The 16,733-nt window shown below is 37.3% G+C and overlaps 1 long non-coding RNA gene across 1 annotated transcript in view; it reads right to left on the bottom strand.

Moving 5' to 3' along the window:
• Positions 1 to 16,511, bottom strand: part of LOC150083247 (uncharacterized) — a 224,500-nt gene extending 207,989 nt beyond the window's left edge. Inside the window, exon 1 of the long non-coding RNA XR_016547175.1 lies at positions 16,229 to 16,511. This is a non-coding gene — a long non-coding RNA (uncharacterized LOC150083247). The remainder of the gene's footprint in view (positions 1 to 16,228) is intronic.
• Positions 16,512 to 16,733: the final 222 nt, after the last annotated feature.

The following is a 16,733-nucleotide window of genomic DNA, read 5'->3' as shown; positions in this document are numbered from 1 at the left end:
TTGTGCCCGATCTTTGGGAAATTGGTCTATAAGCTGTGTACACTCAATGATGGATCAGCTTGTTCTTAGGATGAATTTCCGGAAGTGAGTTATAATGCATTCAATGGCTTTACTTAATGTTTAATTATTAATATATAATAATTTTATTCAACATTCTAAGGATTTTACTTTAATATTAATATTAATTAGAGGTATATATTGAACATTTCTTTATTTTAATTAAATGTACTTTATTTCGTTTTAAAGTAGCATAAAAATATATTTATTTCACTTCTTAATCTATTTCTAACAGAAGGTTAATTGCGTGTACTGTTCGGTAGGTTTACTGGATGAAAAACTAGGCACTCCTGGTGAGAGACCAACTAACTCAGCCACGTTGAGAAAAAAACAGAACTCCCTATTGTCGATGGGAAAGAAGATGCGTAAGTTTTAACATTTAGAATGTAAAATTTAAAAATGTGAAATGGCTTTATTGAGAAACGGCGTAGCTCAGAGACGGCCTGTTTTACTTTATTACAAATAAGCTCGTTGAAGTGTTGAAAATTGACCGATTGTAAGGGCAAGGCTTACCAACATTAGACAGGACGAGCGATTGAGAATGCTGCCAAAACTCACCATGAAGCTGCAATTTATGTAATGATGCAGTCACAAACAGCAGTGAAATGAGCGTTTTTGAAGAGCAGTGGTCTTCTTAAATGCACACATTAGAAGAAGTCGCAATGAAAAGAATGGTTCAAAACATTTCGCACATTTCCAGCGCTTATTGATTGACATATAAGCCAGAAGGAATGGTTAACCGACAGTAATTGCAATAAACCGCAGAGAAATAAAGTAACCAATGACTATTATCGGGAAAAGAGTTAAGTCAATAAAGATGCGAAAAAATTAAGGCCATAACGGCGATCAGTGAAAAAGGATAAATCTAAACGAACTGTTTTTTTGTTAGTTCAAAGTGATAGAATATGAAGAAAAATGGCAAATAACTGGTTATTTCATGAAGATAACGGCTAACGCAAGTAAGTAGGGATAAAACGATAGGAATAGCTTCATATATCTTTCAAGAACTGTAGAAAACACCTTAGTACAGAGATCGTTCTATTATAATGGCTAAATGATGGGACGAAAAGGCCTTTTTCTACATCTCCTGATGGACAGGGGGGAAGAAAACTTTCTTAATGGCACACCCCATATAGTAAATGACTTCTTACGGGTATCACACATTGTAATCATCATCTTTTCATCCCGTCCATAACGGGAGGAAACTTTATGGACTTTTTTTAACCACCATGTACAAGTTAATCGGTCTCGGATGAAGATTTGAGTTTTTCATCCAACAAAACGGCCAACGCAACCAACGATACACATAATTTGCAGACATTATTTGAAAGGGCTGGTGTAGCGATGATTCCACTGTCACGAGAAGGCTGGGTAGTAAGTTTCTTAGTTTCAATTGCAGATTACCTGTCCCTTGCCTGCTGTCGGTTTTCTTTTTGCAGAATAACAACCGACTAATTCACCACTGAGTAATGTGTCTCAAAATAACACAAGAAACGTCCAGTCAATTATTAGGGCACCAGTCTAGTGTCTATGCAGTGAATCAGTTCAGTTAAAGCATCTCGATAGTGCTCAATGAGTTTTAAAAATGGAAGAACAAATTCCTATGGAGTTGTCAAACATATTCTGTATAGTTCATCTCCAAAATGATATATAATGATAGAAACATCAAACTGTGCATCGGCTATTATGTATGAATAAGGATAGTCTGCTGAATTCTAGCGAGATAATCCTGGACTTAGCTTTTCAGCGCAACAATTTAGTGATGGACAAACTTACTTGCATATAGCGCAGTACAAAAAAGACAGACAAGGATTACAATTCGATGCCTGTAATTACTCGGAAATTGGCGAGACACAGGAAGCGTAACGACATAATGAAAGCTCCAAGGTAATGGACGCAGCTTTGCGATTCCCCTGGGCTGCCGTTAATTTAAGCCAATAGCAACAACCAATTTCTAGTAATGGTTTAGGTAACTTCACTGACAAAGGGCAGTCTATACTTATACCTCGCAGGTATTTGCCCTCTGAATAAATTCTAAACGTGGGGTGAAAAAGATGAAATCAGATGTATCCAAACAGGTTTAAGTAGATAAGACATAGAGGAAAGTTACTTGGTGAGAACTACCAAAGCTTTGTTTCTTATTTTTGTTTATTCTTCTGCTCCGAGGATCTCTGATCACCTTTCATGGAGATGGAACTTTCAGACATCCGGGCTAGAGGCGAAATTCAAGCAGACAAATCTATACATTTCATTTACCTCTGCTCGATCGTGCGAGAAGGAAATTAACGGGATGAAAGACAGGGTTCATCTTTGCAATCTTTTTTTGTAACTAATTAAATAAGCTTCTTCCCACCCACCCCCACCCCACCCCAGAAAAAAAAAAAAAAAAAGAGAGAAAAACTTTTCCTTGTTGGGATTTTCTGAAGAATTAGATTTATCCACTTCCATTTGGTCATCCGTAAATTTCATCTACCCTCCCTTCTTCACCCCACCACATCAGCGGCACGACGACAGTGCTAATGTCAGTCGCAAAGTTTGGAAGCGCGGCGTTCCGAGTCCTTGCTTTCTCTTGGTAGATGTCCCCTTTCATGCATGCCTGCTGTCTTTGTTCTATCTGTACAAAGTCGACGTTCCTTTACACACAGACGTCCGCTTGCTCGAGCAGCAGCAGCAGCAGCAGGCGCGTGCACGCACACACGTCGTCAAAGAAACAAAAGAAGAGCAGATCGTGCGCATTCGTTCACCGAGAGAGAGAGAGAGAGTCAGACTGGTGTGGAAGCGGATTACGTTTCGTCCCATGTGCGCGCCGTTTCTAGATCACTTCGATCTGCTGCTCCTTCAGCAAGAATGATCCTGTCGACTTGTTCCAGTCAGTAAACCGCGTCGAATTCCGGCACTAGCTCACGCGGAATGACTGCTACCACTAATTACCTGATGGGTCCGCCGCCTTTTGAAAGGGAATTGTACTGTTGGGGGGGGTAGGAAAGGGAATTAAAGAGGCCAAACGAACGATTTGAAGTCGAAACACACAAGGTAAAGTGGCAGTCTGTCTAAATATCAATAGCTGTCCTTTAATGAAAGTCCGCCTTCCTTTTATTCACCCTCCCCCCCTCCAACGTAATTCCCACAGTAGTCAGTCATATTCGTGTCCGGTCTGTCTTCTCTCCAACGGAGTCATTAAGCGGCTCGATCTGCATTTCCGCCTCTTTCTGAGAAGCTTTATGTGCGCGTATGATGATCTTTCGTATAATAGAGAATTTATGCGCGGTATAGGAATTGCTAGTTTGACGAAGAAAGAGAGCTTTAATGACCACCCTATCCGTTCGTACAGTCACGACGAGACGCGTGTTGTTTTCAGAGTTTACAACATCCTTCTTGGTGTTCTTGTAGCATCTTTTGGAGGCTCATTATAGAGCAGAGTCCGAAGCTGCTGCCAGCTTCGTATCGAGTGTTCCTAGCTCATCGAGTCTGCGTAATTTAGATTTAATTCACCTTTCTATAAGTCTTCTTTTACGTCTTCTTCATCTTAGTACAAGTCTTCTTTTTAAATTAGTTGTAAAATAATGGAACGCCGTTAAATAAGTATTAAAAGAGGTTTGCGCATAGCCAAGTCGTGGATTTTATATTGCCATAAGTAACCGGACACCTGCATTGTTTCAAAGAACCTTTTACTTATACAATATTTAATAACATGTCAGACCACAACTGGTCCTAATTATTTATTGTAATCTCGTCGATAGACCACGAACAAATTAGTGATAACACGAAGATAATATATTGGTTCGTTTCACCCTCAACACAGCGATTAATTTAGTTACTGATTGCAGACTTATTGGTCTGGCTCGAAGCCAACTTTCAGTCCATCCGAAATGTGTTCAACTGGGTTAAGGTCGGTGTTCCACGCTCCACTGCTATTTGAAACAGAAAAGGGTCGTATTTCATACTGTTTCCGCAGCAGAGGAACTGTCCACAATGGAGTACCGCAAGGTTTTCATTGTTCCAGGAACGATGACCAATAACCCATTTTCAAACCCGAAGAAAAAATGCCAGATGGTCACACCATCACCGCCAAACTTCACAGTTGGGCCGATACACACTGATAAATAATTCTTCCGGGAATCCACCAAATCCAAAACATAACCATCATATCGGAAAACTGTGTACTGTGGTTCTGAACTCCATTGCGTTCTGTGATGTTTGGTTTGTATGTGGTGCAGCGATTCGGTAAAACGGTTATTTGATAAGGACCGACAGGATCTATGTACCATTCTTCTGGGCGTCCTCCGGTCTGTTTCCGTCAATGTCTGCGGTCTGCTAGTGCTTTTCCCAGCTGTATTAGCACCATTATATTTCTATTCCGTGATTATTTCAGTCACCGCTCATCCAGGATGTTTCCTAGATGAACAGTGACTGAATCCGTTAAATCCTGATGCTGCTAATTCTAAATAACCAGGTAATATTTATCTCTTCGGCCTCAAGAATTTTTATGAAGTGTTGAGGCTTGGCAAAGCGTAGAATTCGAAATATGCAATAGCAGTTTCGAGTTAACATTCGTATTCCTGAATCTTCAAGCTTAAATTCTAGACGTCGATATCTCAACACTTACTTTGGGTTCCATTATAAAGTTTATACCAAAAAAGGAGGCCATAAACATCGAAGCTGAAGGAAATAAAGAGCAGAAAAATTGAAATATCCTTCAAAAACACTATGAAAAGTTGCAAAGAAACACTTCGGCGACAGTTAAGAAGTAGTAGTAAAAATTCGCTGACATTTAACAGAAGCAATATCGTCCAATCATTAATTTTTAATAACTACTTCCAAGACATACGCCCACGAGCAGAAAGCGACAAGGTGACCGTGCACTTAGAACGCATCCCGGTGATTGCTACGGGTACAACCCACGCGAGTGGACAAACCTCAAACAATTGAGGTATGTAATCCTCGTTGCCATGGGAGCAAAGATGAGATAGTGATGGGCTGTCTGCTTCTCTAGCACACTCACTCTGGTGTCTTAAGTGGACGAAATATCTGAAGCTTCCGTGTTCAAGTTCTCATGCTCCTTCTTTGTGTCTGTACACCACAGAATTTCTGTTTATTATTTTAGTCATTCTTAGCGAAGCGGGACATTAAAGGCAGTGCTTTGTGACGAAAGACAATTGAGAAATGAATGAAACTCTTGGGTAAATAACTATTAAGTAAAATGGCGAGGTTCGCATTGAACTATTGTCGAGGAATCCATAATACATTGACAATTAAAAGGAATTTGGTTTGTGAATGAACTGCCATGAATTCCTACCACTGAATATAAAGTAGGGAGTTTCGGTTTGTAATTACATTGAACCAATTGTCAGTGGCGCGTTATCCTATAGGCAAAAAGTACACCTGCCTAGGGCCCCGATCATAAGGGGGCCCCAAAATCACTGTTTCAAAAACTCATGCTAATTTTTACTAATATTTTTAAGTGATTTTTTTTATTAATTTGAAAATTACTTTTTTTTTCAAAAATGGTTTTACCAATTTTGATGAAATTTTATATTTAGTTCTTCTTATGTCATATACTGTAATTTGTTTGTTTTGATGTCACAATAAAATGAAATTGAACATGTTCTTTATTAGTTTTTTCTTTAGATGGGGCACTCAAATTCCATTTTTCCTTGGTCCCCATGAAGGTATAGATGGGTCCCCAAATTACATTTTGCCCTGGGTCCCATGAAGGTATAACGCGCCATTGCCAATTGTTAATGAGTTCGATGCAATTATAAAGAATTGTTATCGGGACATCTCTGTTCCTGCGTATAATCTTTGTATATTCGAAACTAGTTTACCGTAGCCAGATATGAGAAATTAACTTTTCCAAATGTATTAACGAATGATTTCCCAAAGCAAGTGGTGTGCCATCTGAAGATTTTTTTCCAACCGGATGAGGTACATTATCAAGTACAAGGCACGCGTGTTTTCACTTTGAATATCGTTTGAACTGCATTGCATGCTTTACTACCATTAGTATTGCAAACTGACCATGCCACTAATGAACGGCAGTAGTTCTTCAGGTCATTAAGTCAAGGTCTTCCACATAGATACATTTGGTTTTCTGTTACTATGTGTTTATGGACGGAGTTATCTCATTAATATGGAAATGGTAAATAACCTTTCAGGGAAAAAAATGGGCGTTTGCATCGAGAATTTTAAATTACTAGGTGAGCTATTCCAAATGAATTTTTTTCCTTTATGTGTAAGCATGAGTGAAATGGGAGTCGCCTAGATTCGTAATAGTTTCTTTGTTCTGAAGGAAATTCATGTTTGGCAGCCCTACACTTTCAACCACTGACTGCAAAGTAGGTACCAGCCATCCGATAAACCATGATGTCCTGAAGGTGTATGATGCATTTTGTTTTGGTCCGAATAATGGGATTATAAGAAGTGGATTAAATGAATGACAATCTCCTCTTTCATAAAGTTTCTCTGGAGTGGACTGTGAATTTCATAGTGTATTGCGCCAAAGGGAACTACGAGGAGTCAATATATCGTGTCTCTAAATTGCGCATATTATACGATTGAGTTCCGGAATGAAAGACCAAAATCAAGTGTTGTCTGTAGAAATAAACTATGGATCTACGAAAATAAAATCGTGATTATTTTTGATTTTTTCAGCAAATAAGTAACCAAAAATTCAGAACTTCGAGTATTTGAATATTTAGACCATAAGTTCCACGAAACCAAAATGTTGCCCAGAAAATAACGGACTATATACTGTCATCTACAAGCAGGCAGAGGTTGCAGCCTCATAAAATATTATCTGAATGGAGAGAAATGTCTATATATTTGTAAATTATTAAGATTTAAACACGATAGCTGTTGATACCAACATTCATCTACAGAAACGTATTTACCAACTTGCATTGTGCGAATCAGAAATGACTCGCCCGTTGAAAAATTGCCGTTTAAATTATTCCACTTATACTGCCTTTCATTAAAAAAAATTCTTTGATATCAAAGTAATCAACGCCCTTAAAAAAAGCAAGATGCAATCTAAGACTTTTCTCAGATCTTTAATATATTTCTTACATCCTAACTTTCTTAATATAGCCTTGCTTTATATTACCTTCGGCTTTCCCTATATTATCTTAAACTTATCGCTATTTAAGCTCCATTTTAATTGCATTTCGTTGTTGGCAGAGAGGTCTAGAAAAAGTAATAGAAAATATATTTATGAGTTTTTGCTGCAGAAGAACGCTAAATAACTTGACACCCCCGAATGGAATAAACGATTCACTAGTTAATTATACGCTAAAGTGAGTTTTAATGGAAAAACAGTCATGAAACTTTAAAAGTTAGGCATAAAGCTGAAATTCCAACCAAATTTCGCTTTTTAAGTGGAAAATTAATAAAGGCAAAAGGGAAAAGAATTTCTTTTTGCTTTTGTTAGAAGATTCTTACACAATATATGGGGAAAGGTTTGGAATATACGTTGAAGGCTGTGACCTCAATGGAAGACGGGAGCATTCACTTAGCGCAAATAACCTTTAAGAGAAGAAAAAAAAAAAAAAAAAAGGCAGGAATTTTGCCAATGTTAACTATTAGAATCATCTTGATGGATAACGAATATCTCCTTCCATTTAATAAACTCTTTTTAGATATTCTGCACACGAATAAAAGCAGTCCCGCTTTATTCCGGCCTTTAGAAAAACCATTCCATATATGGATTAATGGTTTAAGTTCGTATTACCATAATCCTCCACTTTTTATTTGATAAACTCAGTTCAAGCGTTGGCGCAGAATAGCCAAAGACGTATCCGTTTCTTTTATTATTAACCAACTGTAAACTATACAATAGATAATAAAGTTATATTTCAGAAATGTTGGAGGAAAAATAAGAGAAACAAACTGCACGTGATGCGATTTCCATATTCTTCGACTCTCCTTTCTAGATCCTTCTAAAGCCTTTTGGTGATCAGTCTGCCTATGTCACAAAATTAACTTCAAATCTTGGACAGTCATTGAAATTGCTTTCATTAACTTAGATAATGTGCATAAAAACTTAATACATTCGCTCATTATTTTCAATGCATTTTATTGCCTTCTTCTTCAGACATGCACAGAGCAGTACACGATGCAGAAGGATGGCAAATTGATTCGACCCAGCTCTTCTTTTCCACTCGGTTATTTTGATAAGAAATGCAAATATAATGGAACACCGAGAAACTCCACTCCCCCATTCGTATTCATGCAAAGGTATTTTACTTATTAAGGTTTTTGTTCGCCACATAATAAAACTTTGAAATGACGGGAACGCAATGAACTGGAGGAAATAAGGAACCAATTAAAAAGTTCCACCTCTTCTGCCAACAGAAGGGGGTAAAAAAGTAAGAACTAATATAAGAATTCATCGCACACTTACGTCCCCTTTGATGAGAACCGATTGATGCAAGAACTGCCATTTGTTGGAGGAAAAGATGTGAAGAATCACGGCAGCAAAATAACTGCACATTAATTCCTTATAGCTTGACGACAAGTTACATTGACTGTACAGCCACTAATTAAAACAACCGTCTTTTACAAGACGTTCAAGGAGGTAGTTGTAAGTTTAATTAAATCTCATGTTATTCCTCTCATCACAAGGACAAAATTAAACACAAAGGAAATATGGCTGCGCCGATATAATTAAGTTATCGGCGACTAGCGCCTCCTACTGGCGCATTATCAAAATGTTGAATAGTAAGAAGAATTACGCTAGCATTAAGAGAAGTTTTTATATACTGGTGGTTAAATAAGCAAGGAGAACAAGTTTGTTATACATTGGGACAATTTCACAGCTAAAGGTTATTTTAGAATTCAGTTAGTTCCACCTAACTAAAGTTGAAAGCAACTCCTCTGCCTTCTACCAAAGGACGAACGTTAAGATGCGCTGTCGTTAGGCGCACATAATCTTTTAACTTCCAGGTAATTCATTATTGAGTCATTATCGATAGTGAGAATGGTCTTTGAGATCTGCTTTGATCTACTGCTACACCACAATGCTGAAGCGATTGAATTGCGAGACTTGATCACAAGAGCCATTATCCAATTACGTAATTTTAAATGAATAAATACAATTTTAGTTTTATTTAATTTTGGTTAATAGCAAACTCGATCAGTCAAGACCTTTATGATGGATTATATAACCAAGCATTGTTGGTGCAGAAATAGAGTAAAATTGTTGAAAAACATTCAATAACCGCTTTAGCAGCAGTCTCCATATTTCGATTGAATGCATTGAATCAACTTTCTTAATACTATTTCCAGTTAACAGGATATATTAATTGGAATAAAGGAGTAATGAACTCGTACTCCATAAGCCCGCTATACAAAAACTGGTGGCTGAATTTCGATAATAAAAGAAAAACAGTAATATTTGAATTTATTACTAAATAAAAATTTGTTTTAGACGTTCATACATCAATGTTGGTAGGCATTATTGTGATTTCGAGTGAGGCAGCCACCAACATCACAAATAAATGCTGGAAAAATTCTACAGAATATCGCAAATAAAAAAAAAACATAATAATAAATATTGGCCTAACTGATTCGTTTTCTGTATGGTATGAACATTGTTTATTTTTTTATAAACGAGTCTTCCAGAATGTAATATCAATTCATTCTTATGTGATTTCTTTTGAAAGTTCTTTTTGTATGGGAATTTTTTTGAGTTCGTGTGTTATCATGGACAGATTCGCAGGTTGCGAATGCTGAAAAAAAATAACTAGAGGGACCCCTCTACATCTTTCGCCTAAGACAGGATAACCACAGTCCCAAGTGAAGAGGCCTTGAAGAATACCACCAAATTCCAACGGGACTTGAACTCAAACCTCTCTAGACAATCAAAAAACGGTTGTTGTTATAGTAATCCCGAATAATAAACATTGCTGGGCTTATAGTAACCCAGTACCATAAATTCAACAATAGGATGATCTGGAAGGTTCTTTTCACCATAAATGGATATTAGCAACATGCAATAACGTGAAAACAGGTAGCTGAAAACAAAGGAAGTACAGGGTTTTTGGAAGAAATTTTTAAGTTGGTGGATTTGAAGTTCAGCCACGAATGAATGGGAGTTTTTAGGTATTGTATTGCATTGTATATTCATGTCGCTAGGTGGCTCCCAGACATACGTCTATGTCCACTTGTGTACTCTGCTAGCAAAGAAACTCAGTATTCAGACCAAACAGTGTAAATGTGTATGTGTTTTGTAGTGTAATGTGAAGTTAGGTCACTTTTCCACCAGAGGGCAGCCACCACATGGGCAAATGCAACCCGGCGCTCATCTCTGGCACGTAAAGCCAGACCTGGGCCTAATAAATCTGTCAGTGCAATCCAGCACTATAATCCCGTACCCACCAGCAGTAGTGCAAGGCTGGTGGATGCCAACAATCCCGTTGTTAATATCAAACAAACTTTAAATATCAATTATTGAGAATGAGTCATAAAAATAGACTTAATTAATGCTAACAGTCAATGAAGACAATCGCCTTCTTTTCATGAACACCAATCTGGAAAACTCCTGTAAAGTCATGAAATTAACAACTGATTGTAAACAAACATATTCACAACCTCTTTACAAATTTGGAATTACCTCCTTCAATTTTTGTCTATATTCCTCATACAAGGAACAGTCATACAACACGTGGTCCCAAGACTCAATCGAAGTACACCTGAAATATGGCTGATCTGCCAAACGAAATTTAAACAGTTTGAAGTTAAAGGGATCCATGACCCGTCAATAAATGAGAGGTTTCCATTGATAAATAAAACTACTTGTTCAGTTTATTATCAATATTGAATACAACATCGGGTAAAAATAGTCTAGTTACTTCACCTGTGGTACATGAATTCCAACGGTCTTGCCATAGTCTTTTTCCTTTTTAATATCTCCAGTAACAATCATAAGATAAACCCATAAACGATATTTGTCTACCTTTCCTTATAAAATTACAAAAAGACCGAAATACAACACACAGATCCAAGGGCAAAGCCCCTGCAATAAACTGCATGGCATTGGTAGATGCCGTTTTACAAACTCTTAATATTGTCAGCAACAAGAGAAATTACTTTTTTTTACAAAACTTAACGTTTTCTATGGGTTTATACCAGATAGGTGCAGCATAAGTAACAATAGGTAAAAAGATAGCTTTATAATATACACTGAGAACTCGCTTTCCCAGCCTCCAATCCGACCTACTAATATGAATTATAGAGGCAATAAACTTTTTTACCTTGGAACTTAAGTAATCCAAGTGTGCAAAAATTGTAATTTGTAATCTAAAAGTACACCTAAATACCTCACCCTAGAAACTAAAGGTATCTGCTTATTGTTAATTAGCAATCGCGGTGGTCTCTCATAATTCAACTTCCCCTTCATTAGCATCATGACTGTTTTATTTTCAGAAATTGAGCTTAAGAAAAGCAGCCCATGTTTCAAGGTTATTTACTATAACTTGAAATTTGTCTTCTAGAACCTGCCTCGATTTTCTAACTGTGCGTAGCACTAAATCGTCTGCATAAGCCACTTTGTTCCAGTGAGGTACGTGTCTGATCAACCACTGATTTAGAACCAGATTCCAGAACAGAGGCCCTAGTACTGATCCTTGTGGGCAACCCCTGTTAAAAACTGGGTAATTTGCATTTACCATAATTTCCTTTCATAAAGATAACTTCTGATCGTTTAGTACAGCAAATTAGGACATCGAAGCTGTCTTAATGAGCATAGAATACTCTCGTACAAAACCGTGTGGGAAGCTCCCTCAAAATCGATGAAGAGAGCTAAGACACTTCTCAGTAGAGTAGATTGTTGACAAAAAGTAACCAAATCATGCATGGCATCCACAGCAGACAGATCTTTCTTAAAACCATATTCTATATATGCTCTAGGATTGGCGAATGGTTTATCAGGCTTGTCACATGCTTGGAGGAATTTTAAATGCCAATTCGGCTCGATAATGTCTACGAAATCAAACTTTTCTTTTATTAAGATTCGCGTTTAGTATTAGTACGGGCAAATAATGCAAGGACGCATGCTTAAAAAATACTAACCTCATCTGCCCATCCCTCTAATAGATTTTCTAATCTTTTCTTAAATGTATTCAAACTACCCACTTCCAACAACACCAATGGAAGTTTGTTCGAACAATCAATTACTCTCTGTCTAAAAGCAAATTTTCGCACATCTATCCTGCCATCTAACCATTCTTTTTTCAATTTAAGTTTATGACTCCTTATGTTTGTTGTCTGAGGAAGAGCAAAGATGCCATCAGCATTTAGTTTACTCAATTCATTTAAAGCCTTAAACACTTCAATCAGGTCTCCTCGCAGGTGCCTGGTTTCCAGGCACTGCAATTTGCAGAACTTTCTTAGTAATAGTACCGAGTCTTTCTTGGTAATAGCACCCTTTTGTGCCCTAACTAATCTTCTTTATGTTGTGCTTTAAGGAAATATTTTCTACTACCTAGAATTAATTTATTTTTCGACTAATTTTACGATACAAAAAAAAAAAAGAGTCCAAACTCAGCGAAATTATACATTAACTTAAAAAAGCAACTAGGAGCAAAACACTTCATTGATCCATTTCCCCTTTCATACAGTTGTTTGTTCCCCGAATGAACTGCAAATATACTGTTCGTATATCCATCTAAGGCTCCGATTTTCGTACTCGATGCCTCTTTCCTCTCACAGTTAGGCAATGCGAATCCAGTGGTCGTCTTTCAGAACAAGTTATTCTAAACTTCCCAAGGACGATATAACCATACATCAAAAGTATATAATCATCATTATATCAGGGAAAAAACTCACCAACAGCTTAGTTCCAGAGTGATATAAAACTGAAATATAAATTTCTTCTTCTGAGCTAAGCAGACATGCAAGAAGAATTCTATAAAAGCCGCAACCGTGAAGATTTGTTGAGCTTCTATAAAACAACGGAAGTGAATAACTCTTAGGGGGAAAACACCCATTATTGAAAAGAGCATCAGAGCAATAATCCCAAATAATACCGACTTCTCAAGAACGAAAGACATTGCGTCTAGTAAAAGCATTTTCGATCAGCACCGAGGTATTTTAGGTGGTTAAGTAACCTACATCAATTTTTAAATGATAAATGAAACAGTAGTGTAACCATCTCCTTCTTCAATTTACAATATTGTTACTCGCAGGATAGCGGTTTCGGATTAAAGGAAAAAAACAGCAGAGACTGTCATGAATAAAATGCAAACATTCGCTTGATTGGGAAAAAGAGGTTACACAAGGGGAAACCACATTGATTTCTCAGCATATTATCTTGTTCTGTAGAGAAAGCACGTCGACTGGATAAATGCGATAGATCACTGCAGTCGACATTAAGCTCTCTCAGCGTATTGACTCTTAATCCTCCTCAAATCTCGAAGTAAGTTGGCGCTGATACTCTTATGTAAAGTACCATTATGCCTCCAAATGTTATACGAAAAGCAACAGAAGAGCTCTTATCCAAAGAAAGGATTTCAACGGAAAGTATTTTGATTTAGTATTAGAGAATATTTTTAATGGTCTAAAAGAAATGGAAGCTGGATATTATCAGCGTGATCCTCTGAGTTCACTGTCGCGTGCCGAGAAGCGACACTGACTGATCAGTCAGCACATCGAAGTTTTAAAAACGGGAATCTAAAAAGTTTGATCTAATCTCAGTACATCCAAGTTGCTTAATTTTTTTATGAGAAGATTTCTTTAAGTTCTGAATAGTTCAGTTACCTTTGGTACTTGACCACAATGACCCACATAACGGAAATGTGGAATGGCAGACAGCAGCTTAAAATGATGTGTACGTGGGACTTGAAGACAACAGTTGATGGAATTTAGGCGCATCAGTGACTTAGACCATGTTGCGCCAATTTGCATGTTGTAAGGGCTGAAACATTCTGAATAATCCACGAGGAAAGCCCTACAATTATCTCTCTCTCTTACCTGAGATCAGCTGGCTACAGACTCCATTGAACAGGACTTTACAAATTCCTCCAATCACATATGGCACTATACTGCCGCGGAGGATAAGACAATAGTTGATGGAGTTAAACTTATTTATTATATTGGTCTAGGAACGATCTTTTGATGAACACGTCCACCAGACACATGGGATAATCAGTCCACATACACTTTCGTGTTACCACCTCAATAATTGCTGTCAGGTAGCAGAGTAAAAGCTTTTATAGTACAGATGACATTAGGATGACAGAAATTGTTTTAAAAAAATTACACAAACAATGTTCATTGGGCAAAACTAATATATTTATAAAGAGGTTTTGAGATGTCCATTATTCGTGATGAAAAACCGTTTTCATTGAGTTTTGCTTAAGAAATTGTACCACTCCGCTTGTTCCACACAGAATCATCAAATTGACTTAACAGATGAAGCTTTCCTCTTCGAAATGCCGAAGGGCTACTGTTTTTACTACTTCCTTAAAAATCACCGATTGCCTGCATTCATTTTTCTTCCTAATAACCATTCGTAACATCCTAAAGAGGAACAGTTAGCCAGCAGGCACATTTTATTACTATTACAATCTCCTAATTTATGGAAATCAATGCTCTGCTTTCTTTTTCCATTTCTCTTGTCGCTAACAGATATCTGTACTGAAAGACCTCAGCAGAGCTTCACTGACTGAGATCGGCTACAAGCAGAGCACATAAATATTGATAAATTATTGTATGATTGTCTTCAATTTATGTCAAGCAGATTGGAAGGAGAACAGAAATAGATATTAACATAAAAGTCGAATAAAAAACGAAATCCCAAACCTAAAACTAAACACAGATAAGAAAAAAACCGCTTTATTTGTTCGACAAACATGTTTTATCTCCTCGTGTGGTGCTTATCACCCGCTTCGTATGTAGCGGGCATATTTGAAACGTCTGTATGCCATTTTCTCAAGAAAGTAGTAACCGCTGCAGGCAACTTAAGTTAATCCAATATAAACAGTCCACAAAATTGGATAGCGGCGGCCTTCCCCCTGTTTGCATTACTTCTATTTAATCATTGATATTTTAAAGTACTGAGCCACTTATACTCCGAACATCCCACCACCCCTTCGCCACTAGTTTGATGCTAACAACACCTGTATCAGTACTCCGCGTGTCTGGTAATTATTCATATAAGACACATTTCATGTCCCGCAGCTAGTGAGTCACTCTACGAAGCGCTGACACCTTTAATGCCGAACGATGACTTCACATGCTTTTATTGATTTTTTATTAGTATTTCGCATACATTTATAAGTCCACTTTAAACTTATTTCTTTGCTGTTTTATAGTTTATAAGTCCTCTAGAGATTTTTACGTGTTTCAACCCCTAACATCCCTCCTCTGGCTTAAAAAAAACTTAAAATAAAAAACTTAAGTTTTGTGGTACCAGATTCGCAGAACTTTAGAGTCCATTAAACCAAAATTTGGTCTGGCATTAAGAAATTTATTCACCCAAAGAGACTCCAGACAAAGCTTATTATTCATCATGTTAACCAAAGCTTCCGCTTCTGGAGATCCATGTTTATTGTTATTTTAACGTGCAAAGATTAACTCTATATTTTGATACTTTTGTCTGATAATCACTTATTTTTTTACATTTTATTTTAAATATTAAATAAAAGCTTAACATTCGGTTGAGAGAGATCCATGCAAAGTATCTTCAGATGTTTGAAGTTCAGTTTTAATTCTTAATTAATAATATCAACAAAAGCTTTCTTAATTTCAATGGACTTTTACTCGGTTCCATCATCGTATTTATTCCCTTGTTTTCGAACCTTCTAGACAAACGCGCATAATGTTCCAAATTAATCAATGTTAGTAGCTTTTTATATTAACCCAAATCAATTGTGTCCTTGCCCACACTGCAAACATCACACACGGAAGAAAATCATTAAGTCCAGAAAATGAAACCACTTTGTTGTCTTTCATGTGTGGAGAATCATTCACTGCAGAAAGTTTTATTTACTTACCAAACAGTGACGTTTATTTCATATATGCAATCCAAAATTTTCACTGATGATATTCATCTAATACCATTCTTTAGATGTTTACAAAAAAAACAAACAAAAAAATCGATTGGCTGGTGTGACAATAATAGCATTAAAATCAATTTGGAAACAGGGAAATCCTTTAACCATAAACAGATACTCACCCAATGCAAAATAAATACTGGATGGTTAAAGTCCTCTCTTTGCAAATGATGGATAATCTTTAGTTTATCTCTAAATAACCATCTGCAATGGAAAGTCTAGGCCTATCCGGAGCACGCCTGCTCGTGTGTAGGTAGCTTGAGAGCATGAAAGAAAGACTCCTGACCCCTGAAGAACGGGATGGGTTCAGTGTTCTTCCACACCTCGTTTTCGTCCGAAGGGCTACCAGAACTCCCCCCCAGGTTATACACTTGACGACAGTCTTGGATCGAGGGCGACTTACAATGCTCGAAGCACCTTCTATCTGCCACACTTCTGCTCGCGCTTAGCCTTGAGTATAACAGGAAGCTCGCGCGCTGGAGACACGCGCACGGCACAACGCGCATGTGCGATATCGTGTTGGAGGTTTCAGGAGCAAAGAGACACAGAAAGATTGGAGATTTTTTTTAGCTGTTGTTGTTTCTCTCTCTCTCTTTCTCTTTGCCGTTCAGAAAGGGAAATAATTTA

Source organism: Mastigoproctus giganteus, chromosome 7 (genome assembly GCF_048544385.1).
Source record: "Mastigoproctus giganteus isolate SK-2022 chromosome 7, ASM4854438v1, whole genome shotgun sequence".
Taxonomy (NCBI): domain Eukaryota; kingdom Metazoa; phylum Arthropoda; class Arachnida; order Uropygi; family Thelyphonidae; genus Mastigoproctus; species Mastigoproctus giganteus.
This window is presented reverse-complemented; position numbering and strand designations above follow the sequence as displayed.